Genomic DNA, 24,955 nt, shown 5'->3' with positions numbered 1-24,955 from the left:
AAAAATGTGTATTGATGGATTCATTGGCCTGTTGAATCAGCCCATTAAGTCAGGAAACAATGTCTCCATTGGTCTCCCCTCGTGAAAGAGTGTTTGTTTCTTTTTCGAGCACAAATGGGCAAGGAAAGGTCCTTTTGACTGTTGGGTCACATCCAAGGTGCTTTTTAAAGCCCTCATCTAGACAGTTTCCACTAGCTATGTGGTGTCATTTGCAGACCAGCTGGTCTGAAGTTCTCTAATCATGAAGCTCTCTTTGAAGCCAGTGCAATTACACCAACGATGAATTTGGCCTATCAAGTTCAGATGCCACAAGAAAATATATTCTAGAAGGATGGATACCCGTGGCCATGCTGGAATGAGTCATCTGAAAGATAGCAAAGTATTGTGCTGTTGATCGAATCTTAGCTCATTTTGCAGATATTCCAGCTTCTTATTTAACAGAAGATGCCATTTGAATAAGTTGCTATGGGTAGACAAAAGTAGCCTGGTGCTACATAACAGAAACTCCAGTCACTGGAGCTAGTCACGTTGGTCCCTTAACTCCTGAGAGTAGCCTTTTGTTAGGAAGCTGGATCGATTCTTTCAGAATCAGTCGTAATTTTTCTAATGAATTAGATATGTAGTGTACTTGATCAAAGAATAATTTGATGTCTTTCATGTGCATTTAACTGACCTCTACTTAGTCTTAAGTGTCACATCAGATGTGGATAATCTTAATGGTTTTAATATGTGTATGCAGCATTATTTTAATGGTGTATTTTTCTTCCACAGGTACCTAGCTGCATTATAGTATTAGTACGAAAAGTGTCCATCATTACTGATTAAAGAAATTAGACTGAATAACAAATACATAGTAAGAAATCACAGTAGGACTGGAATCTGTCTGTATATATAAATGATGCTATTCTTTGTAGATTTTATACCAAAAACTCAATAAGTGAACTCCATGCAAAACAAGTGAAAACATGAACTCTGTTTCCTAATTTATTTAACCACATTACCACCTGACCTATGTGAACTACTTTAATACAGCAATGAAACCAGAGAAATGCATACATATTAAATGCAGCATCAATAGATTTGAGGATTCTAGTTAGAATATAAAAATTGGGGTCACCTGAGCTGTATCTAGAAATGGATAACCCTCTAATTTCCCCACACATGCAGAATGAATTTTGTTATGTGCACCAATGTGGAGGTGATGTGTGACACATCATCTCCACATTGGTGCACATAACAAAATTCATGTGGTGGGGGTGGGGCTGAGAGGTTCGGAGTGTGGGAGAGGGCGCAGCACTGGGTCAGAGTGTTGGGGTATGCGGGGGTGGGGGGGGCCGGGGATGAGGGGCTCTGGGGTGGGGCAGAGGGTTGGGGGTGGGTGAGGGCTCCAGATGAGGGTGTAGGCTCTGGGGTGGGGCTGGGGATGAGGGGTTTGGGGTGCAGGCTGCCCCTAGGCTATGGCGGGGAGAGAGGACTCCCCCCAGCTCTCTCTCCTGTCAGCAGCACCTGGGCTGGGGAGGAGGGGCACCTCTCCCTGCCATGGCAGCTCCGGGGTGGGGGCCGCGGGACAGGCATCTCTCCCCCAGCCATGCCAGGTCCAGGCTGGGGCCAGCGGGGAGAGGTGCCTCTCTCCCAGCCACAGCAGGTCTGGGCTGGGCTGGGTGGGGCCAGAGGAGGGGTGCGTCTCCCCTGGCTGCAGCAGGTCCATGGCTGGGCTGGGTTAGGTTGGGGCTGGGGCTGGGGCTGAGGCTGAGTGGCTCTTAATAGGCTACACAGTTTAGAGGAAACTTAAAAAACTAAGTTTACTTTTACCATTCTTAGTCCTTTTTGGTCTAATTTAACCCCAATCCTGCAGTCTGAGGTTTTGTCTACACTGCAGACTTTACAGTAGCATACCTGTACCACTGCAGCTGTGCCACTGTAAGGTTTCCCATGTAGCCACTCTATACCAAGGAGAGAGAGAGCTCTCCCGCCGACTTAATTGAACCACCCCCCAATGAGTGCCGGTAGCTGTCCGTGGGAGAGTGTCTCCTGCCGACATAGCACTGTCCACACTGGTGCTTATGTCAGTGAAATTTATGTTCGCCAGGGGTAAAACACACACCCGCCTGACAAAAGTGCGAGTGTAAACATAGCCTGAGTCATGTGGGCAGATTCTTATCCCTGCGTTCAGTCCCACTGACGTGAATGTGGCTCTGAGGAGGTCTGCCTGCATACCTCAGCTTGCAGAATCAGGGACTTAGTCTCAGCTTGCTGCAGCCGTTGTCTTTCTACAGTTGAGTTGTAACTTTGATTTAAAAAGAAAAAAGCACCCTAGAAGGAAGAACTCCCAGGTAAACTTATTATCCATTCAAACAATTTCAAACACAAAGACTCTCAGCGATGTTGGGACTAACTCACTTGCTGGGCTCACTAATGATTTGGGATGGCAGAAAACTTCAGACGTGTTCCAGACAGCAGCAAAGATGATTTTAATGGCTGGACTCCCTGCAGGAGAGAATTTCCTTGGTAGTTAAAAAGTACAAGGCTATCAGCATGTCGTTTACATAGACGGGAAGATTTCAGTTTAAGAGACTACTGCTAAAATATGCTGCTGCCATAAATAATTTAAGAGGGTGAATTAGAAGAATGAACTGGTCTGTATTGAAAACATAGTGAAGATAAAATATTTTAGACTGGCGAGATGCTCAGGAAATTTGGGTTCCTAAGATACTGAGTATTCTGTTAGGACACAGCAGCATAATTAGGAGTTCCAAATCCTGAAACGTTGAAATCAGAGTCCTTGTGAAGCTTGCTGTGTAAGAAAATCGATGTTGCTTTGAATATATTATACTGTATATCCTTAGTCTGCCAGCCTGTGTAATTCTAAGGAAATCTGTTTAAAACAATACGATCGTGCACATATAGTAGATACTGCTCTGGCTTCAAATCTCTGTGACCTCCTCTAAATGAGTGTACATAGGATATCTGTAAGACTTTACTAAAATGCTGTTAAATATGGATTGGCCCTTGTGATGAACTTAACCAATAGAGATGAGATGACAGACCAACCGGGTAATTCAAAGTGTATGTCAACCTTTGCATTCACTGGCAAGCTTCTAGAAAATAAAAAATGAAGACAAAATCTGCAGGTCTGGCTGCTGGAAACTTAGGGCTATAATCTGTACAAAACTGATATTATTTTGCCAGATCAATAGAGATAGAATGTGCAACTGTGTACATGGAGGAATGTTAACTCATTTACTACAAAGGCTGCACCAGAGCTGGTGTTCTGTGGGCAATGGTACACGGGACTGTAACCTCCATTGTGATATACTGGGTTTGCCGTAGTTAGAGCAGTAAAAACTACTTCATTTACACAGCTTCCATGAAAGAGATGTAAATGTTGTTTAATGGGCCACTTTGGTGATGATCTAGTGAAACAGAACCATATGTTGTGATTGAACAGTGACAAAATGGCACCTGGTTGCCTCTTCCATCCCACACCATCTTTGCAGCTCGGTATATTACACAGATCACCAATGAGAGGTGAAGTGAAAGGGGGGAAAGGCTTCAGAAAACTAATTACAAGTTTATTGTGTTAGAAACAATGTTTGCACGTGGCCAAAATAAAGAGAGCTTTTTTTAATCCTTGGTGGTGAAATCCAGACCAACTGAAATACTCTGAAATATCGAGGGGTACTTGTGGCACCTTAGAGACTAACAAATTTATTTGGGCATAAGCTTTCATGGACTAAACCCCACTTCATCAGATGCAGGGAGTGAAAAATACAGTAGGAAGATATATATATCTTTTCATGTACTTTTATATTTATCTTCCAACTGTATTTTCCACTCCCTGCATTTGATGAAGTGGGTTTTAGCCCACAAAAGCTTATGCCCAAATACATTTTAGTCTCTAAGGTGCCACAAGTATTCCTCATTGTTTTTGCTGATACCAACTAACACGGCTATCACTCTGAAACTGAAATATGTCATTGTAATACTGGGGAAGAAACTCGGGGAGGGGCCAGTTCTCTTGGGAAGTTGACAAAGAACTTTCTCAGTTTAGTGAGGGCCTTCACCTCTAAGATTGACTCTATCCTGCATTTTCATAGCCTGAATTCAGTAAGGTGGAGGGCAAAAAGCAAACACATTTTGTTTGGTTTATCTTTTGTGTAGATTTTTATTTCTATGTTAAGTTTATGTTCTTTTCCTGAAAAATTGATGTTACTGTAGACAGCAGAGAGGTTAAATTATGGTATTTTTATACAATTTATAAATGTGTACTTAAGCATTACATAGATATTACTTAATTTCAGATCCCAGTTTGAGTTTGCAGGGCTGGGAGTGAGGAAAAAATACACAATTTTCTTGTACAATTGATCTGGAACATATTGAGAACCTCTCAATATCACTTTCACAGCCACTTTTCAGAAAAGTGGAGTACTTTTGACATGGCAAATTTAAATCCTTAGGTGTTATATAAAGACAGTCTAGTAAGAGATCACTTTCCCCCACCCTAACTAAATTAAAATTGATTATGATTGAGATAAACTATTCTAAAGTTAGAAGCTAATTCAGTGTTTTTTATTTTGTTTTGTTTTTCATAAACTCAGAAAAGAGCCTGGTGGGTGGGGGTAAACTTAGATGAACCAGCCAGTTTGGGCACAGTTTCCTATAATGTGAATTGTGGTTGAAGGCAGCTGAGATTTCTGACCTGGTTTTATGCAAAGATTTTGCAATTCTGTAGCACCTTCCTTTTAAGGAGTGTGAGCACTTCAGAATTGTGTTTATTTGGACCTCTTACCTTTCCCACAAGTAGGTGCTACGTGTTTATATCCCCATTTTGAGGAACGAGGAATTGAAATACAAAGCGGGTTAGTGAGTTGCTCAGTGTCACACAACAATTCTTAAGCTGAACAAGGGATAGAATCCAGATCTCCTGTTGCCTGGTTCCCTTCAAAATCTGGATATAGTGTCGTCAGAAATGGCACTGTGACCACAGACATCTGATTGTTAAGCTAAAATACCGGTGCTGACAGTAGCCAACTTGAGAATTTCTACATCATATGTCTAGCAGGATCATTAGGTTTAACTTTCAAGGCAGAAACAGCACCACTGTAATAATGATGAATCTCTGTCTTGAGGGTTGATTCCCCGCCCCCCCCAATTACAGTGATAATAGCTGCTCCAAGTAAGGACCCCAGACTCCCAGCAGACCATCTCCCTCTTGCAGATGATCCCCTATGTCCTACTAAGTCTAACATATAGAACCTGCTCCCTGGGAAGAATTTTCATAATTGGAATGATTTAAGTACCTAAAGGGTAAAGTACTCTATTTCACAATTATAAGATGCTGCCTGATGAGTGGGAATTGAAATCAAAAACTTCAGTTCCTAAATGCATGAGAGAGAAATTATGTCTCAGACTATCACTGCTGGAAATGAGAGCCAACAACAATCAGACAAGTAATACTAACAATTAAACCATTCCCTCCCTGCCCCCCAACCTCACCATCCTCTGTATATTCTACATGGATTCAGTGGTAAAACATTTGCTAATTAGTTATGTTTTTATTGGTCGAGAAACTTTGCTCTTTCAATTCAGTAAAACTCCAAACTAGCACTTCTGGGAGAATCCCACGACAAAAGCAGTTGTCCTTATTTCCCCTTGATTCTACTTACCCTATTTATCATTTGTTTTTACCAAGAAAGGGCCCTGATATTTCGCATCTCTTTTTTTCAAGAGAGTCCTAGGGACACAAAGGGCAAGAGCCGTACAAAAGCCAAGATGATTAATTTTAAATTGCATGCAATTATAAATGAGTTTAAAGTGATGAAATACATTTGTGCTGTGTGAAGGCCGTGGAATACTGTTTTAGAAAGAGGTTTGTTAGTAATTTTGAACCATGGTGTTGGGATATTTTGTTGTATTTTTAATAGCTGTGTTTTTGTAATTGGATAAATGGGAGCAGCTCCTCTAAGGTAGGGTCACTTAGATTGGGTCCTTGCAGAGGTCAGTGAGCAGCATGTGTTGATGTGCTGAGAGACCAGTGTAGGACCAGGGAAGTATCCTCTGGGAAGCTCCCTGCAAAAAAAATCAAAAAGCAATTATGCTTCAAAAGTTAAAACCATGTCATTGAAGGTATAATGTAGGCAAAAATATATTTACTTATCTACAAAATGCACCATTAAAAATCCCCAAAAACACTAGAGTAATTTTTTTAAATGGCAACTATGCATCTCGCCCACTCCTGGAGCTTCACAAAGCAAAATTGTTAGCATAACACTTGTCATTTTGTCACAGTTATTCTTTGTCTACACTAAGGGCAGCGGGTAGCGCACAGGCACCACACACGTAGCTACATGCCGCAGTGAAAGCAGGCTGCACCCACACTTGTCACTGAGGTGTGTAGCTAAATGCAGCAGTGAAAGGCTCCAGCAGGGCGGGAGGCAGTGGGGAAAGGCTCTGGGAACTCCCCACTGCTGGATCCGGCCAGATCCTTTCCCTGCTGCTGGAACCTTTCTCTGGGGTGGGGAAAGGCTCCAGCAGCAGGAGAGTATAGTGTTAAAAATAGTAGTGTAGATGTGGAAGGCGCTGCTTGGGGAATTAGAGAGATGTGTAGGTATATACCCTAGGGTTCAGGTGTACAGAGCACTCTGTTCACCTAAGCAGTGCCTCCCTATCTAAATTGCAATTTGTGTTAGCTGGGTTTGCAGTCTCTGTACCCTACACACTGCTATAAGGGTAGACCTATCTTTAGAGATGTTGACATGACTTCTATATTGGTTAAAGCAGAGGAGAGGGATTGAGGAGGTTAGGGTACTCTTTCTGGTTCTGCATCTTGTGTAATCATGCACAAGTGATGTCACTTCTCTTTGCCCCAGCTTCTCCACAGTTACCTTCCCCATAGGCAAAAAGAAAAGGAGTACTTGTGGCACCTTAGAGACTAACCAATTTATTTGAGCATAAGCTTTCGTGAGCTACAGCTCACTTCAAGTTTTGAGTGGCTTTGCTCCAGTTTATGTAAAGTACTTGGCGATCCCTACCTGGGTGAAGGCACCAGAGAAGTGCACAGTTTTATTATGGTGAATGAGGTCTCTTCAAACACATCTCCACCCCTACAGAATAATTTCTCAAAAAAATCATTTTGCAGCATGCATTGCACTATATTTAGTATGTAGGTATATATGTAGACAGTATTATGCAAGGAAATTTTTCAGGTTTGTGTGTGTGTGTGTGGGGGGGGCACTAAATGTCCCTGCTCAAAACCATGAAGATGCTCAAGCTTTTCAAAGAAATTATTGTAAAAATTTCTTTAAGTATTTTTCCCTAACCTCATTCTCAGAAATGGCTGAACCACTTTTTGTCAATTTTTTTTTTAAATCAGCACAAGGCAGAAGCCAGGTAAGGAATTTTTCAGTGTAAAGGGCAATTTTGGCAAAGTTATAAGCAATTAAAAATAGGGTCTTGAATTATGGAAATATTTTGTCTGCCAGCTCTGCCTCTAATATAGTTCATGGATGCCTTCTATTGCATTCCTCTTAATCACTCATTTTCTCTTGTGATTGACCCCAAAATGCAGCTCTTGTTTTGACTTATACATGTTCTCAGATTTACATCATAATATATGGAAACAATTTTTTCTGAACACTGTTCTTTCATATCAGTGTTATAGTAAGAAGATATTAATGAATATACTGGGCCAGACATTTATCTGGCATAGATTAGTGTAACTCCATAGAATCTGGCCCATTACTCACTGACTGATAACATTAATGCATTATTTATGTGATAAATATTTTGACCATCTGCAGAGCTACTCTTCTTTTTTATAGTGCTTTGATGTGTATGGTTGTTTTGATTCATGCAGTTTATCGGATAATTGACTATTTCTAAAGTTAGTGGATTAATGCATTGATAGTGCTGAAGTTTTTTCCCCCGTCCCATAAAACAGATACAGGACAGGCAATGGCTGTGTAAGATTCCTCAAAGCACTTTCCCAGAAAGTATCACCTTTATAGGAGTGAGAGAGAGTAGTTTATTCTCCTTGCCCATTCATGTGTTGGCCTCAATGAAAAAGGTATTGTGGGTTATTGTTTTTATGAGGACACATTTTATTAGGAAGTAGACGGAGATCACCAATCTATTACACAGAGGCCCCTGAACAGCCATTGGATAGGTAACATCTTTTGGTTGTCATCAACCTTGGCCCCAGTTTTCAGCTGCAGCTAAGCAGAGGGACATAAAAGTAGCTTTTTGCCACCTTTTCCTCCCCTGGGGCCACTCTATACAAGAGCAGCTCTTGACACAATTTATGCCTGAGTCAGTTGCCCATGGCTCCCAAGAGCTGTTCCAGGAATTGAGAATAACCATAATGCAGGAATGCCCTGACTACAATCTTTTCCCCATACCTCCTGCATCAGTTGAGAGGAGAAGGGATGCTCTAGAATCATGCTGGCACCTGAGAATACACCCACACAAAGAAACTCTTCCAGTGACTGGATATATCCCATCAAAGGCAAGAATTTAACCCCTGGGTTTAGATTCAGACTTACCACCAAAAGGTGAAATGTTTCGTGGCTGATTGCTAATGCTCAGAGTCATCCAGCCCCATCAGAACATAACATCTTTTTAAAATAGAATGTAAAAAAGTAATTTAGGAGTTGGATATATTGGAAGAATTTAGACTGCATTTTCTTAAACACTGTTTTTGAGTTATAAGTCTTCATATAACTCATAATAAGAAATTCTATGACAAAAGACTTACTCAAGGATGATTGATCTTAGTAATTTTGTTATCACATCCAAAATAACAAGTTTGATCAATCTATTCTTGTTAAAACTATATATTAACTTTTGAGCTGTAGGTTTCACAATAATCCATTTGATCTATAACACAATAATCTAAAACTATTGAGTGGAGCTGACATTTTTAATTGTAGGGGTGGGGTAGCTGAAGAAAGATGGTATTTTTTTCTTCCAGTAGGTTCTGTTTTTATAGGGCCCCTTCACAATGGGCAAGGGTCTAATTTACATGAATTTCTAAAATATCTCTTTATGCTGCTCCAGTGGAACAAGTTGGATTCTTTTAATGCCTCCTTCCACATCAGCCTAACCATCTTAAGACTTAGATCAGTTCCAGTCTGGGTTATGTGACATGAAGGGACTACCATATTTATCTTTCCTGCATACCCAAAGGTGAAGAGTTAGTTCTGTATGTTTGTGTGTCTAAATGTCCATTTCCACATGCAAAGCAGAGATGCATTCAATATCAATTATTTGAAACAAGAAACTAAACATCCCAAAATTTTGAGGTGTCAAAAGATCCATCCAGGTTTGGCATCCAATTTTCATTTAAACACACTGTTTTTCCAGTCTTGAGGAACTCTCATTGTTTTTAGAAGAAGCATAAAGGAAAAACCAAGTTACTGGTAAAGACATATGTTTACCTATTGTATCAGGAAATTGTTTAAGACAATGAGAAAACCGCTTCAAGGGAAGGAATGACAACAGCTATATAGGTCTTTGCTGTTGATTCATTGTTGTGGTTACTATGAGAAATTTCAGAACATGTTAAACAAGCTAGCTAGAAAAACTAAACAGAATAAATACCCTTTTCCCCAATCTGTAGTCCTTCAAGAACAAATGAACAACCCAATTACACTGGTATGAAAGAAAAACTATTGGTAAGTCTGACAGAATGTTGTCTCCTGGGGATTTAGTCATGATGGGCCCTCCACACCCGTTAGCCCAGAGGTTCACTAAAGACCACATTTCCCAGATGCCATGAAGCAGGCACAGAGTGATGAGTAATTATATCCTGCAGATAAGGTGCAATCTGTGCAATTTGTAATGGTTACAGACAACTCAATGAACCAACAATTAACAATTCTCATGTGTACATTAATCACAAAAGATGTTTCCATACAAAAGATGAGGTGGTATAAGGAAAAGGAACCAAAGAGAATAGTATAAAACATCTCCTTTGTTTTAAAATGTCATTCAAAAATTGTACTTTGTTCCATATCTGAGATTTCTAATACCCTTTTAAGTCGTACATTAATTTTAATTACCAAGATCAGCTATTCATTTTGTTTGCTTTTACAATCCCCTGGACTGTAAGTCTGTTTCACTTGTGGAATACTGCCAGAATTTGTCTTTTCCTTGGTCTGACCTAGAACTGGATAGATAGTGAGAAAATGTATTTGTAAATGTTTTGATGACCTCTGAATACAATTTTCACTTTGGCTATGTTCACATCCCTTTTTTATTCATTTTGCACCAACATGCCCTCCATCAGTTTTGTTTGTATGAATAGCTGTGTAAAGAGGAACTAAGATTTGCTTAATCAAAAAACAAAATTCACTCAGAGTTCAAGCATGTAGTCAAATTCATATTCAGAATTCAAACTCAAATTGTATTAATATAGCATCTTAGCCATTAGCCATAATGCTCAACAAAAGAGGTGCAAATTCAAAAGTTCATTATGATACAAAGAACAGAGAACAGAATTTAAGCCCTTCTTCAATTTAGCCTTTCAAAGCATCCAGTAAAACAACATACAAGGATAAAATTGCATAAACATGAAAAATAAATTGATCCATTTAGGGCATAAAGAATGTCACAGTTATTTTCTTACTTTTGCCATTGACCAAGCAAATATGGCAACTATCCAAATAATGAAAACATTATCTCTGCATAACCAATATTCTAATTGTTGAGCTATTGAAGTGGAAGAATACTGAGCCAAAATTGGAGGTGACAAAAGTTACAAAATAAGTAACAGGCAAATCTTAAACCTGAGTATAAACCATTTGCCTCTCAAAACCTGTGTATCTCTCTTTTAAATAATGAGATTACATTCTTTAAAAATGAAGATTAAGGACCTAATTAGTTTATTAGTCCAGATTTCAAAATGCATCCAGTCCACAAGTGGTCTCTTTAATAAGGGAGCCATAACATCTGCCATGTCAAGTTGTTTACAAATATCTTCCAGGGCTGGCTCCAGCTTTTTTGCCACCCCAAGCGGCGAAGAAAAAATCCAAAACCCCGAACGAGCTGCTGCCGAATTGCCGCCAAAGAGGAAGAGAGGGAATGGAGGAATTGCCGCCAAAGACCCGAACGTGCCGCCCCAATAACACAGGGAATGCCACCCCTTTCTATTGGCCGCCCCAGGCACCTGCTTCCTTCGCTGGTGTCTGGAGCTGGCCCTGTTCAGATCTAAGGTTAATTAGAATTTTTGAACTCTCACTTAGAGTTCTGACCAGACTAAATTCTGAAAACCCCCAGAAATGCAGAGAGAGGCAGATTTTCAAAAGCCCGGAAAATTTTAAAGTTTCTGACTTATTAAGCTGTTTCTCGAAACGTGATCTTGGGAGCAGATGAAAATTCTTATTAGCCTTATTAAGCTGTTTTTCCAGATGTGACCTTGGTAGCTGATGTCTGTTCATATTCTTAATGTGGACCCAGTAGTTGATAAAGAGGAATTGTGCTGTGATTGAAAGAGTATTCACTCACACTGTCTTAAGTAAAGCAGCTGGATTATAATTAAGATCAAGTATACTCTTCAGAAATATATTTTGTGCCACCTCTAATGATTTTAGATCTTTCCGGCCCCAAATTTCTGCACCATATCACATTAGAGTAAAAACTTCAGCCTTGAACGCTCTGAGGGCAGAAGCAATTAAAGTATCCCCATGTACATGAGAAAAATGAAGAGCTGCTTGCATAGACCTTAAGGCACACCATTTAACCTCCTGTGTAAGTTTATCCCATTACTACTGTGTGCAAAACAAAAGCCCTGATAAACAAAAGGATTTAACCTGTTTAGTACAGTGATAGTTGTTTATCCATTTATGCAATTTTGGTCTACGGCTGAAGGTAATTACTTTTTGTTTTCTGATAATTTATGGCCATACATTACTTCTGACAAAAAAACCTAAGGTCTCTTAAATGCTTAGACCCAAAGGGGATTGAGTCAACAAAACCAAATAATCTGCATACGGAAGAATAGACACTACTTGTGCAGAATTTTAGGAGCAAAATACTACTTTCCTTCTAATACCACCACTACCTCATTTAATATGAAAATTAAAAAGAGAGGGAGCCAATAAGCAACCCTGACACATGCCCTTTATAATGTAATAAGATCAGTTAATTCACCTGCATCCCCTATCCTGACCCAGGCTGCCATTTGGCCATGGAGAGCTCTTGAAAGATAATGTAACTGAAGATCTATCTCAGCTCTCACAAGTTTCTCCCAAAGCCTACTGCTGTCAACAGAATGAAAATCATTTCTCAATCAAGAAAAACCCCATAACTTTTTCCCACTTGGGGGATCACTACATACAGATCTAATGTGAGAGCATTCTACTGCTCTCACATTGTTGAGTGGCCATTTCCTTTTGAAAATCTTGTCCTCTATGTCCCAACTCTTTAAATCTCAGCAAATCTTGAATGCTACAGCCAGATTATGCTTCCTCAAATTCTCTGTTTTTTTGAAATTATGTATGGATTTGCCCCATCTCACCTTTTGGTATTACTGTCCAACACCACTGCATTCTACATACTCCTCCAATCTCGATTTCCCTTCTATTCCCTTTACATGAGACTCCATGTTTGGGAATTTCTCTTTGCTGTGCTGCTCAATCATTCATCTTAAACATTTTGCCTCTTTTCTTTAACCTGTGCTTGTCTTTTATTCATCAACCTTTTTTGTAGTAAAATATACCAAGAAAGCTATACGAACATACAGTCTATTGTATTATACTGTAAAGCAGATGCCTTTTCAGATAGTCTCTCTCCCCACTCCCCTCCTCCCCCCCCCCGGCCCCGCCAAAACCAAAATGTATCTAGGCAAAGGCAGGAAAAAAGAAACTGAGTAGAAACAAAGTAATTTTAGGCTCAGAATCCACATCATCTGGCATGCTGTGTCCTGGAAAGTGTTTGAAATCCTCTTCTTAGCTTGTCATCAAGGAAGCGGCCTGTTCACATGCTCAGAATAGCTATGATTATCCCTCAAAAAAGTCGTGCTTGTTTGATCTTAGTAGCACTATTCTCAATATTTTATTACACAGTTGGAGATTTCTACAAGAAAGTAGATGAAGATAAATCCCCTGTAGCTTTTCTAGCTGACTACCACCTGGCTGCATCTAGGTAGATTAAATTACAGAAAAGTGCAGGTCCAAAAAATCAGCTAACGACATTAAAAGGAGTATGTGCTTGGGAGGGCTCAGAAGGTTGTCCAGGGATGCCCTATATTCTCATTTCTGATCCTAATCTTACTTTTCATCTGTCGTTCTCTCTAGTAAGACCCTTTTCTTTAATTAGGACTTGCAAGTGGAATGTTGTGTCTGGAGGTGTTTCGTAAAATAATCATGTTGCTTGATTCAAAGCAATTTGCTCTCACTTCTTCCCATTTAACTGGTAGTGCCCTGCAGTGAAGCTTCCTTATTTCATTATTACTCAGTTTTCTAAAGCACCCATTCTGGCCACTTGCACATACATTGTTTCATTTACAAGACATATCTTCTAATGGCTACATTGTCATCCTATCCCATCTCTGCCTTGTAACCTCTTATTTGCAAGGGTTAGCCTCTGAGCTTGTTAATGAGAAGAGCAGAGTCTTGAAATGTGCCCTGAAGGTGATAAGATTTAAACTCAGCCTAATTTCTGGTAGAAGTTGGTTCCATGGCTGTAAACCCTCCTTGGAGAAAGCCGTGGCTGCTAATGGGCATAATCTGGGTTCTGTCATCTGATATATCTCAGCTAAATGAAGTTGTCATTCCAGAGTTCAGGAGAAAAGACTGTCACCAAGCGAGCATGGGTTGAGTCCATTTAGGGCTCTGCAAATGAAGGCAAGGACTGTGAATTGGATTTGGAACTAGATAGAGCAGAGCCCTGATTTGAAATGTCCTTGATGGTGTCTGCCTTTTTTTACGTGGGCTATTAGGTCATGTACCGGTTTAATTTTCAGGTAGCTTTCATGATCAGTCCATGGTACAGTGCGTGCATTCCTTTAATTTAGTCTGAAAGGTGTGAATGTGTGGATCACCATGGCTAGGTCGCTGTCTGATGCAAAAGAATGCAGTTTCCTAACCAAACATAGATGGAGAAGGCACTTCTTTTTGGTCATTGCTGTTGTCTGGGAACTAAGAGAAAAAATGCATCCAAACATGAACCTGAGGTTTCATACCCCCTTGGCAGTTGCAGAAGAGAGATCGTTGATGGATGGGTAAAAACAATGTGCAACTTTTGTGTAGCTGATTGACAGAAAATTTTTGAGACTACAGTAGTGAAAGAATCAAAGAATAGTCTGCTGGACCTAGAAATCAATGATCAACCCTCAAAAGATCATTACTTGTGCTGCTAGTTTAAAATAAAATAAGGAAAAGAAAAGTATTAGGTATTTGAGAGATCATCAAGAGGCATGATTCATGCTCATAGGCTGAATACCCCCTTCATATATTCAGTAAGCACATCTACAAAGTATTTCTGTGAAACTCTGAAACCAAATAAACCCATGTAGCCAAAAAGAAAATAAAATGAAACAGGTTATTTGCAGGTTATGTACAGTCTCATAATTGTTCTTTTTAAGGTGAGCAGAGACATCAGCTGTATATGGATAAAATCAATAGCTCCCAGAGCAGATGGAAAATTAGCAAGGTCATAAAATTAATGCATGACTTGCTTTTGTAGCTGTATATCTAAAAGAAAAGCTGTTGTCCATAGATGCTGTCTCTGTTTGCATGAGGGATGTCTGAGCCAAGGAAAGGTTTGCTGAGGTTATAGCATGGATGCCCGCTATTATTTTTATATCCTTTGGGGTGGCTGACATCAAGTAAACCATACATATGTCAATATGTATGTATTGTCTCTGGGTTATCAACCCTCAAAAGATTTGACTCTTATTCTAGGACAGAGTTTATGTCCCTAAAAATCTTGGCCTCCTCCACCTCTATGTGATTGCTTCCTTGCTTTCTAGAAACTTCTCTTTCTGAGTCTTTCTCCGTGTTTTTGTCTTTCTTTTTCTTTCTCTATTGCCTTTTCTGTCTTTGCTCACTCTTTTTTTCCCCCTCTGTTTCCACTACTCTTCCCCTAAACCAGTGTGTCTGCTTGTTTTTGGTTCTTCATCTTCCTTTTCAAGCCTCCCTTCCCCCCACCCCCGAGTGCTGCCAAAATTGTTGTAAGTATGTCAAATTGTAAGATATACCGCTAATGTGGGGCCGGGAAAAAATGGCATCTTAATCATTACTTAGGGATCCAATCCTTTCCCCCATTGAATTCAGTGGCCTTTTTCCGTTGACTTCAATGTGAGTAAGCCAGTAAGTGATGAGGTAACAGGAAAAATGGTGGTGGCCTGCACTGTCTCTAATTTCCTCGGAGAACATGAAAACATGATCAGAAATGTCTCACTTTGATAAAACAATGGATCTTTTCCATTAGCTAGTAAATGATGAGATGTTTTAGCCTGTCCAATGTATGTCAACATAGATAGAATACTATGGGTCAGATGCTGCTGAGCTCCTGTGTGGGTGAGATGGGGGTCTGGGCACAATAAGCAAACCCCTCTTGCATCCCTGGGTAGAGACAAGTGAGAATCTCCCTCCTAGTAGCCTGAGGCAAGAAGCATACAGTGAGTAGGGAGAAATGGTCCTAATCCCCCAGCACCTGCACTGGTATGCAAGGTAGATAACAGAGACCTCTACAAGAGTGACTGAGTCAGAGGGGTAATGCACACCTCCTGGGAGTCTCTGGAACTGTTCTGGCTTTCCCAGAGTTCCTGTGAGGGGCCCCAGCTTACCACATGACTTTTGGGAATCCTTTTCATTGGGTTTGAGCAGAATCTCTCTCTGAAATAAGATTTTTATTTATGCACATAAGCCTAATTTTTAATTTAGGTCTTAGAACAGCATATCTGAAATAGTGTTATTTGAAGTGATCTTAATGGCTAATATCACATAGGTTTCTCTATTAAAGTACCATTATACTATGGTCTTTCCTTTCAAAATCCTCTTTAAATTCTTCATGGACTTGCAAGGTGGTGTATTAATCAAATCAACCATGTAGCACTGGAAATTAGTTCCTCTGTCTGGTCTAAAAGAAAATCCCTATACTGCTATTTTTGCAACATGTGACACTGACTTCTGATTCAGTTTTCCCCCTCAGTGTTCCTAATCCAAGTAAATGAAAACATTCTCACAGCTCGGAAATGCAAGACTGTTTTTTCCCCTATCTTTAATGTATGTGTCTACATGTCATCTCCTGGGGTCTACTCCTGGCTCTGCCATTGACCTTTCTGGTGGCCTTTAGCCATGTCATTTCATCTCTGTGGGCCAGATTCTCAGAAGAGCTTAGTACCTAGCATCTCCCACAGTGACACATATGACCACATTTTCAAAAGAGTTTAACATCTGACATGCTGAGCCCTTTTGAAAATCTTGCCATGTATTTTGGGACCTAAATAGGAGCTGAAGTCTCCTGAAAATCTGGCCCTGATTGTGGGTTTTGAGTTCTTTTTAAAATCTGGTCCAAAGTAACCTCTGTTTACTCTCCCGTAAAACGGGCATACTATTACTTATTGTGTTATGATGCTAAATTCAAGTTTTTAACCAGCTTTGAGATTCTTTGGAAAGCAGTATATAAATACATAGTAGCATTAGTATTATTAGTAATGATCCTGTCAGCCATTTTATACATCACTATTTGGTCAGGCATAATGCTCACATAATTTTCCATTAACAATTGCAAGTGAATGACTAATTTAAGGACTAGAGTCACCCTCCTTAATAACAGGGCCAATATTTTCATGCTGTGTAAAAAGGAGTTTTTATGGCTGCCTGTGGAACCCCCCCACTCTTTCAGGGAAGGGATAGCTCAGTGGTTTGAGCATTGGCCTGCTAAACCCAGGGTTGTGAGTTCAATCCTTGAGGAAGCCATTTAGGGATCTGGGGCAAAAAAAATTGGGGATTGGTCCTGCTTTGGGCAGGGGGTTGGAGTAGATGACTTCCTGAGGTCCCTTCCAACCCTGATGTTCTATGATTCATGGATATGCATATGTATTTTACATGCTGATTTTGTAATTCCCTTACATTTATCTAATAAAACATTGAAAATGAAGCCAATACTGTATACATTAAGTGTTATAGATATTCTGAAGGCAGCTGGTAGTCTGAAGGCTGGCAACGCTCATGTGTCTTATCATTGCAGTGAAAAGGCTCCTTCACTATATCTCCTGCTTTACAGGGAAAATGTAAACTACGTGCTGTACTCTGGATGCAAAACTATGCATGACAAAGAGAGATCATGTATTACTGTATTATGTTCTAAATTAGATAAATATGTCATTGCAGTAGTAATAAATATTATACTCTATGGCAAAATAATCTGTGGCTGTAAGATTACATGCCCTACCAGTGGTTAAGTGGTCAATCTGAACACTGGCATAAGCAGATGCAACTTCCATTGGATTCTATTGGAGTTGCACCCCTTTATACAAAGGCAGAAGACTTCACCATATTTAAACAACTTTCAGCTAGAATATGCTGAATGAACAATCGGGAAATATACTTACTTTAAACATTTGTTAAATCATGCTGCTGCTGCAGAGATTCTGGTGTGTATAACTTTTATTAAGTTGAACAAATACAATAAATCATGATTGTCATTAATTTGTACATTCAGGGTAAAGCTTGAGGAAGCAGCTGTTAGAGTACATCTACACTGGAATGAAAGACCTGAGGCTGGCCCAGATCAGCTGATTTGGGCTCCGGCTGTGGGGCGAAAAATTGCTGTGTAGACATTCAGGCTCAGGGACCCTCTCCCTTCACAGGGTCCCAGATCCTGGGCACCAGCCTGAGCCTCAATGTCTGTGCAGCAATTTTGCAGCCCCATGGCCCAAGTCCGAGTCTGCTGGCCTGGCCGGCATTTAATTGCTGGGTAGACCTACCCTTACAGGCTGGGAAAATCTGCCCTGAAGGCAGAAATACACAGGTTGCACTAAGTGAGGCTTTCCCAGCAAACAGTAGTTGCAGGCAAAGCATAATGATGGGCAGTCTGCTCCAGAGATATCAAATTATGTCATCGTGATGTCACTGTCTGCAGTCATATGAAACTTCTGTAGCATTGTCTGAGCTAGTGTACCATTCCCATGTGTCATGTTTAAATTGTAAGAAAAATGCTCCTTTGCAGCAGTAGTAATTACAAAGTGACTACGTGAATTCTCTTGCTGTTCTGTGAGAGAAATGGATAATTATCTCTAAACAAGGGATAGCTATGCATTCTCCTCTTACTCCATTAGTTCTAGCAAAATATACCCCCCTACACACACGGGGGGGAGGGGAACAGAAATGTGTGTGTGCACACATGCATATGAATAAACCAAACACATTTTACTGGGAGGTATTCAGCTATTATAGTGTTGGGCAGTGATAAAAAACCCCGAACGAAACATGTAAGATTAGTTTTGTGAAAAAAACACAATTGGTCTGATTACAATATAATGAAGTTATAAGGTTTAGTATCCTAGGGCAACAACTGTTATATTTGGGTGCCTAACGTTGAATTTGGGAGAGTTGTGGATACATAAATATGAAAATCAGGTCACTTATTTAGGTGCCTATATATGGACCTAGATGTTGATCTTTAGTTTATCCAAATATAAAAATATTTGTGTAACAGCACCAGATTGATTTTTATATTGGCTTGTAAAGCAATCTTGAACCATTGTTGAGCTTTGCCATTGTGTCTGGGACTAAAAACTGCTGGGTAGTAGTTTTTAGATAAGTGAAGTCATGTAAATGTTTGGTAAGTGGCCACGATTGTTCTTTGTGAACCTAACACCCCTCCCCCACCCGCTCCCCAAAGTGTTCTTAAAGATTGAAACATGCCTGTGGCTGCACAGAATGCTGAGTTTATTCTGAAAAAAGTAGCAAAATGCAAAGATTATTTTCTGTAAAAGCAGCCCTTTAGTCTCACGTGTTAACAAACAACATATTATTCATAACAAGAGTAAATTTAGTGCAAAGTGATATCTTTGCAGGAAAAAAAATGAGAAGACCGACTCCAGAGTAACTGTAGCACTATAGCTGTCAAACTCAAGGGGGTGCCAGCCATCAACAGTGTAGACAGTTATAAATATAAATGTTGCAGGAAAAACATGTATTGAAGTTACATTGCTGGGTCTCTGCCTGCCAATTCCATCATAAATATGGACACAGGTATCAGGTTAAGGAGTGATACAGAAGGGAGACCGTTTTATTCATAAGTGGGGCAAAAGCCAAATTATCACTGAAATTCCTCCTTTGAATCTAGTGAAAATTACCTCAAATGAAAATGATTTCATATGCAGAACAATAGCTATTTACAGTGTTTCTTTTTAAAAGGACAACGAATTATCTGAGGGGGAACCCCCCTGCCCCCCCGCAATAAACTGTCTTTCAGCTAATGGTGAATTAAATCTCTTATTCTGACTAAGTGACAGCCTGTCTTGACTCCAGAAGAGTTTGCCATTGACTTCAGTGGGGCTGGAGTGTCAGTATAGTTTTAGATTGCAGGATCAGGCTGCAAAGCTTCCATCCATATTTGTTTCAATGATTTAAGGAGTTCTCTTATTTTTCCTAAATCAATGAGTCAAACTATGTTCCAGTCAGACTAATTAACTAACAATCAGAAGAGACTTTAGAAAAACAGACAGAAGCTTAGTTATGTTGAATTGATCAACCAGCCTCTTAAAGTCAGTTTTGAAGAGATTTTCATGTTAACTCTTTTGCATTTTATTATATATTACTATTTTGTATAGTACTTCAAGTGTATGAGATGCTTTGTCCTGAATAGAGCATAACTCCTATTGAATTCAGTTGGAGTTTTGTTTGATTAAAGACCTTCACATTTGCTAGAGAGACAGAGAATGAGAGACCAAGAACAGGGAAAGAGTTTTTAAATAAGGGAGAGTATGGAGTGAAATTACTGGAAGAAAATAATAAAGATGCAATCTTTACTTAATATAACTGTTGATTTTTGGGGTAATGATATACATTTTTAAAAAACCAGAAATAGCAAGTAGTTCATTGAGATAAATCACATATCCTAATGGGAAATAATGTAATAGAGGTTTAGTCAGAGACTAGAACAGAATATGAAAAGAGATTTTCCTGAATGAGTAGAAAGAACTGGCTGGCAAGGAAAAAAATACACAAGATTAATTTCTGGTTTCTTAACACTATTCTAGTGTGTCTGCATCTAAGGCTATTGAGGACAATTGTTTTGTTTTATAAAATAAGTGTTATTTTTCATGTGGCAAAATGGCAAGATTCATGGAGGAATAATACATTTCACAAACATATTTCAATGGTCAATTTCAACCAAATGCTTTAAAAGATGCTAGTATGTACCTGAAGAATGAAACGAAGCTGAACTTCTCTGAAGCTTGTTGGAGTTTAACTTTGGGGGTGGGAGGGAACCTCTAAAAAGGTTTTAATGTATGAATACATTTCATACAAAATTATCCTTAAAAAAAAGTCTACTGTATGGAGGCTTTTGTTCAGTTGAATTCATAAGGTAGCTCTGCCAAAAATGTGTTCCAAGTTGTGACCATTTTACTACAATGGAATACTCTGGCCTTTCTAGTGATTTTTAATACACACTTTCTAAAAATTATTGTCCTAACATATGTACAGTTCTGCTGCACTTGAGAAGTCAAAAGAGAGGGGCAAACTGAAGAGGATGTTGTAAATGTTACATAGCAGTATGGCATGCTTGATAAAATGCAGTGAAAACAGCCTCTGACTGCCAAGTTCAAGGAATATAAATTTGAATTGGGTTGTTTAATTTTTTATATGTCAGTAATATTGCCAATAATAGAAACTTTCCATACAAGTTGGCACAATCTTTCAACTTCAATAACTCTGCAACCATTGTCTGTGTTTCTTTTATTTCCAAAATCTTTTTAAAACTTGGGAAAATGGTGTTGAATATGGAGAGAGAGAGAGATGATCTAAGGGAGAGATTTGCACAGGTACATATGTCAGATGGGGGACCAAGTCCCACTTGTGCCTTTGAAAATCTCCCACTGTAAGAATGAGCACTGGACGGGCAACCAAGAATTTCAGAGCTCTGTTGCTGGTTCCTGTCACTGACCCCTTCTGTGGCTAGGAATGAGTCACTTAACATCTTTTCCATTTCCTCATCTATAAAATTTGAACAATACTTCTCCACCGCACTAAGATGTTTTGAAGCTGACCTATTTAATGTTTGTAAAGTGTTTTGAAATGAAAAACATCATGAAGGCCCAGAAGTGCTATTTTTATTTTCTTACTGTCTTACTGTGAAGATATTTATATTTTGAGATGTGTGTGTGTGTGTGTGTGTGTGTGTATGTGTGTGTATATATATATATATATATATACACACACACATTTTAAAGTAAATTCCATTCTGATCTACAGAATAAGTTTCCTTAGTCCTTGCCTCTTGTTGCCTTAATTTATACTAAAAAAAAATTCTACTCCCTTTCCCCTGTAAAGAAGGGTTTTCCCTTGTGTCTCCACTTTCCACCTTCCACTCTTTCTAGTTAAATGGGGAAAATATTATCTACCTTTAGGTATTTCAATTTTTAATCTCCTCTCCCTGTTCTTCCTGAAACTATAATAATTACACCCAAAACAACCTGATAGCCCTCTCCCTGATGAACAAAAAAGAAGGATTCTCTTTTCCCTACTTTCTTTTCTCAATTTCATATAAACCCACTGGAATTCTTTCATGTGAAAACTAACTCCCTCATTCTCTTCTGCTCTTCATTCTTGGAATGCTAAGTGTAACATTTTGCCTCTTGCCACTTCTCTTGTTCTGAATTTCAGTTGCTCTTGAGAATTTTGTCTGGGGCTAAAAGTATACTTAAAATATATCCTACGGATTTTTGTTTTAAAAAAACCCTCATTTGTTCATTCTAGTGATATGAATCCTTGCAGGACTCCTTCTAACAGTCCCATGGCAGTGGATGAACGGTCTTAGTCAAAACTGTCTACAAGAAACTGAGAGAAAAATATTTTTTTGACCAGGATCCCCAGCTCAGCCAAAGAGTATATAGCACAGATGATGTGTGTAAGTGGGCTTTGCATTCTCCCAGTCCTGGGCCAGCAATGTGATAACTTAGAACTGACCTCATCAGTTTTTTAAGATCACTGAGGCAGAGGGAGGACATGGATACCCCCTCCCACCCCAATCTGTCCCTCTATGCAAGCCCTGGGGTAGAGGGGAATGGCAGGGATGTACGAGCCATTTAGCTGGCTCTACATTACCAGGGAATCTCTCTATATTTCCCTAATTTGCTATTACTACATTAGCTCTTTAGACAGAATCCACCAACGATGCACAAGAGAATGCATCCAATAGATCCCCAGTTGGGAGCCAGGGCCAGGACTGGGGGGCAGGGCCGGAGTGGAGCTGGGGTAGAGTAGATCTGGGTGGCGCTCTCTCCCTGGACTCCACTGCAGTCCCTGCCCGCCGAACGTTCCTCTAATCCCCCCACAGTTTGGGGGTACTGACATAGAGGAAAATGTTCATTTTGTCTTCCCATTTAAACAATATTTCATAGCTAAGGAGGTCTGCAAACAAATTCACACTATGATTCATTTTTCTGGAAACTTTTATATATTGATCTTCAAAATATACTTGTTGGGATTCTCTATGATGCTCACCATTGGCCTCTCTGTTCCCACTGAAGTTAGACCAATGTTGAGTGCCATTTAAATTTGCAGATGGGGATGAAAACTTGGTTGGAGGTGAAGAGAAGAAGATAGCAGTATCTGTCTCCTGAGGGAAAATATGTGACTCTTGGTAAAATATGATGCCTTTCAAATATAAAATATTTGATCTAAAAGTATTTTTGAGCCTCTGGAGTAAATTATCTCATGAAGGTATGATTTAGCAGTATCAGCAGAGTGTGGCAGTGAACTCCATCAGGGGAAATGAAGTTATTAAAGTTGGTCATAAAATAGGGTTTTTCCATGGACTATATCTCCCTTTTCCCCCATTTTTGACAATACTTTATGTATAAATTTCAAAATATGAAATACTTAGATTCAAAATTGCACTGCAGTGCCTCATGGAAGTTGTAGTTCAGGTGCTCCCATTTTCTATGGATCAGGCTTTCTGGCCAGACTACATCTCCCATGATGCCCCACTTTCTCCTTCTCTCAGCATGGGGAGAGTGTGTGTCATAGGTGTCACTGGCCATGAAGCATCATAGGAGATGTAGGCCAGCCAAACAATCTGGCTCACAAAGGAGAATGGGAGTATAAGGCACCTGAACTGCAGTGGCATTAAGAACTGAAATACTTCAGTTTTTGGCCAAAAACATTTCCATATTTAACTGAAAACAGAAACCTTTTAGGATTTCAGGCATTGACTATTTTAACCAAATACCAAAATTTTCAGTAGAAAGCAGATGGTTTTCACTTACAAAAATAGGTTAGTTGAAAATCTAGTTTTCCACAGAAAAAACAGTTTAGACTGAAAATTTGTGACCAGTCCTAGAAATTACTTCCTTTAATGTGGTGGCAGAATTAAACAAGGTGCTCCAACTAATCCATCTGTCTCCCACATCTGAATAATTTATAGAATTAAGCATATTCGTAAAAGCTCTTCAGAGCATTTATAATCAAGTTAATAGATTTGATCTGACTTTATTAAACTTAAACTAGTTAAACTAAGAGAATGGTTGGAGCATAAATATATTTCTGCTAAAGGAGTCAGGGTTCAAATAGACAAATATACAGCCATATTCTACTGTATTTTCCACTACATGCATCCGATGAAGTGGGCTTTAGCCCACGAAAGCTTATGCTGAAATGAATTTGTTAGTCTCTAAGGTGCCACAAGTACTCCTCGTTCTTTCTGCTGACACAGACTAACACGGCTACCACTCTGAAACCAGCCAGAACTTGTGTATGAAATCTGATTAATTTTTTTTTCAGATTTCCTATAATGTTTAAAAATGTATTTGAATATGAGAAACAGAAATTGCATATAATATTTGTATTTTGTTATGGAAAATAAAATGCCTTGCTTTTACTGTTAATTATTTTCAAGATTGTAAAAAGAATTAGAAAATGTTATTAAGAGCTGTAGTCCATTACAGCAGCTCCAGTTTATGTACTAAAGTGAATACTAATCAAAGGACACGTATGCTTTTGCTTGAGTTTTCTATATAGGTTCCCCCTCCCCCCCATTTGTGAATTTTAACATTAATAAAGTGATGGCAAGTCCATTTATGCTGCATGCTTTTGGACATGGCACTCCAAAGGTACATATTAGAAGCTGGGAAACATGAATCATATTTATGAGAATTAGAAGGGGAGAAATATGCTTTGATCCTAAGAAAAAGAGCAAAATCTTTCAAGTGTAGAATATGTGTGAAACCCTAATACAGCTCAGTATATGTTTGGATTAAAAGTAAAGTGACTGTCATAACAATCGAAAGTATGGGAGTCCTAGGCATTTATTAGGAATATTACTGAATATCTAAATTGGGGCATATTTTTAAGATTTTTCCCACTCTGATAGTATATATCACAGAAAAATCTCTAGAGGTAACGTATAATCTGAAACCTCAAAGCAAACATACTGAACCCCAAACATTTTTTCTTTATTTGTTCAGAACAGTACACCTGACTTCTACCTTTGTCTACTCCACTTTAATGCATTCTGCCTACCTTTCCTAATATGCTTCATAATATCCTTTACAATGTGTCAGAGGTTTGATATTCTCTGCTGTGCTGGCTGCTATATTACACATTCTGGGAAGCCCAAGAACACACTACGTGCCTCAGACTGAAGGGAAGTCATAGGGGAGAAGAGAAACATTGTTTAGAAATGAAGTAAAAAGGATTCTTAACTCCAGGTGGAAGAAAGTAAAATCTACAAATATTCTAAGCACAGTGACTTTAAACAGCTGTAATTCAAGATGAATACA

At 39.2% G+C, this 24,955-nt stretch overlaps 1 long non-coding RNA gene across 1 annotated transcript in view; it reads left to right on the top strand.

Moving 5' to 3' along the window:
• Positions 1-2,220: 2,220 nt before the first annotated feature.
• The window catches only part of LOC141996050 (uncharacterized), a 367,928-nt gene continuing 345,193 nt past the window's right edge, over positions 2,221-24,955 (top strand). Inside the window, exon 1 of the long non-coding RNA XR_012641471.1 lies at positions 2,221-2,333. This is a non-coding gene — a long non-coding RNA (uncharacterized LOC141996050). The remainder of the gene's footprint in view (positions 2,334-24,955) is intronic.

This window comes from Natator depressus, chromosome 11 (assembly GCF_965152275.1).
Source record: "Natator depressus isolate rNatDep1 chromosome 11, rNatDep2.hap1, whole genome shotgun sequence".
Lineage (NCBI taxonomy): Eukaryota > Metazoa > Chordata > Testudines > Cheloniidae > Natator > Natator depressus.
Note: the sequence above shows the minus strand (reverse complement) of the source record. Positions and strands in the feature narration are given on the sequence as shown.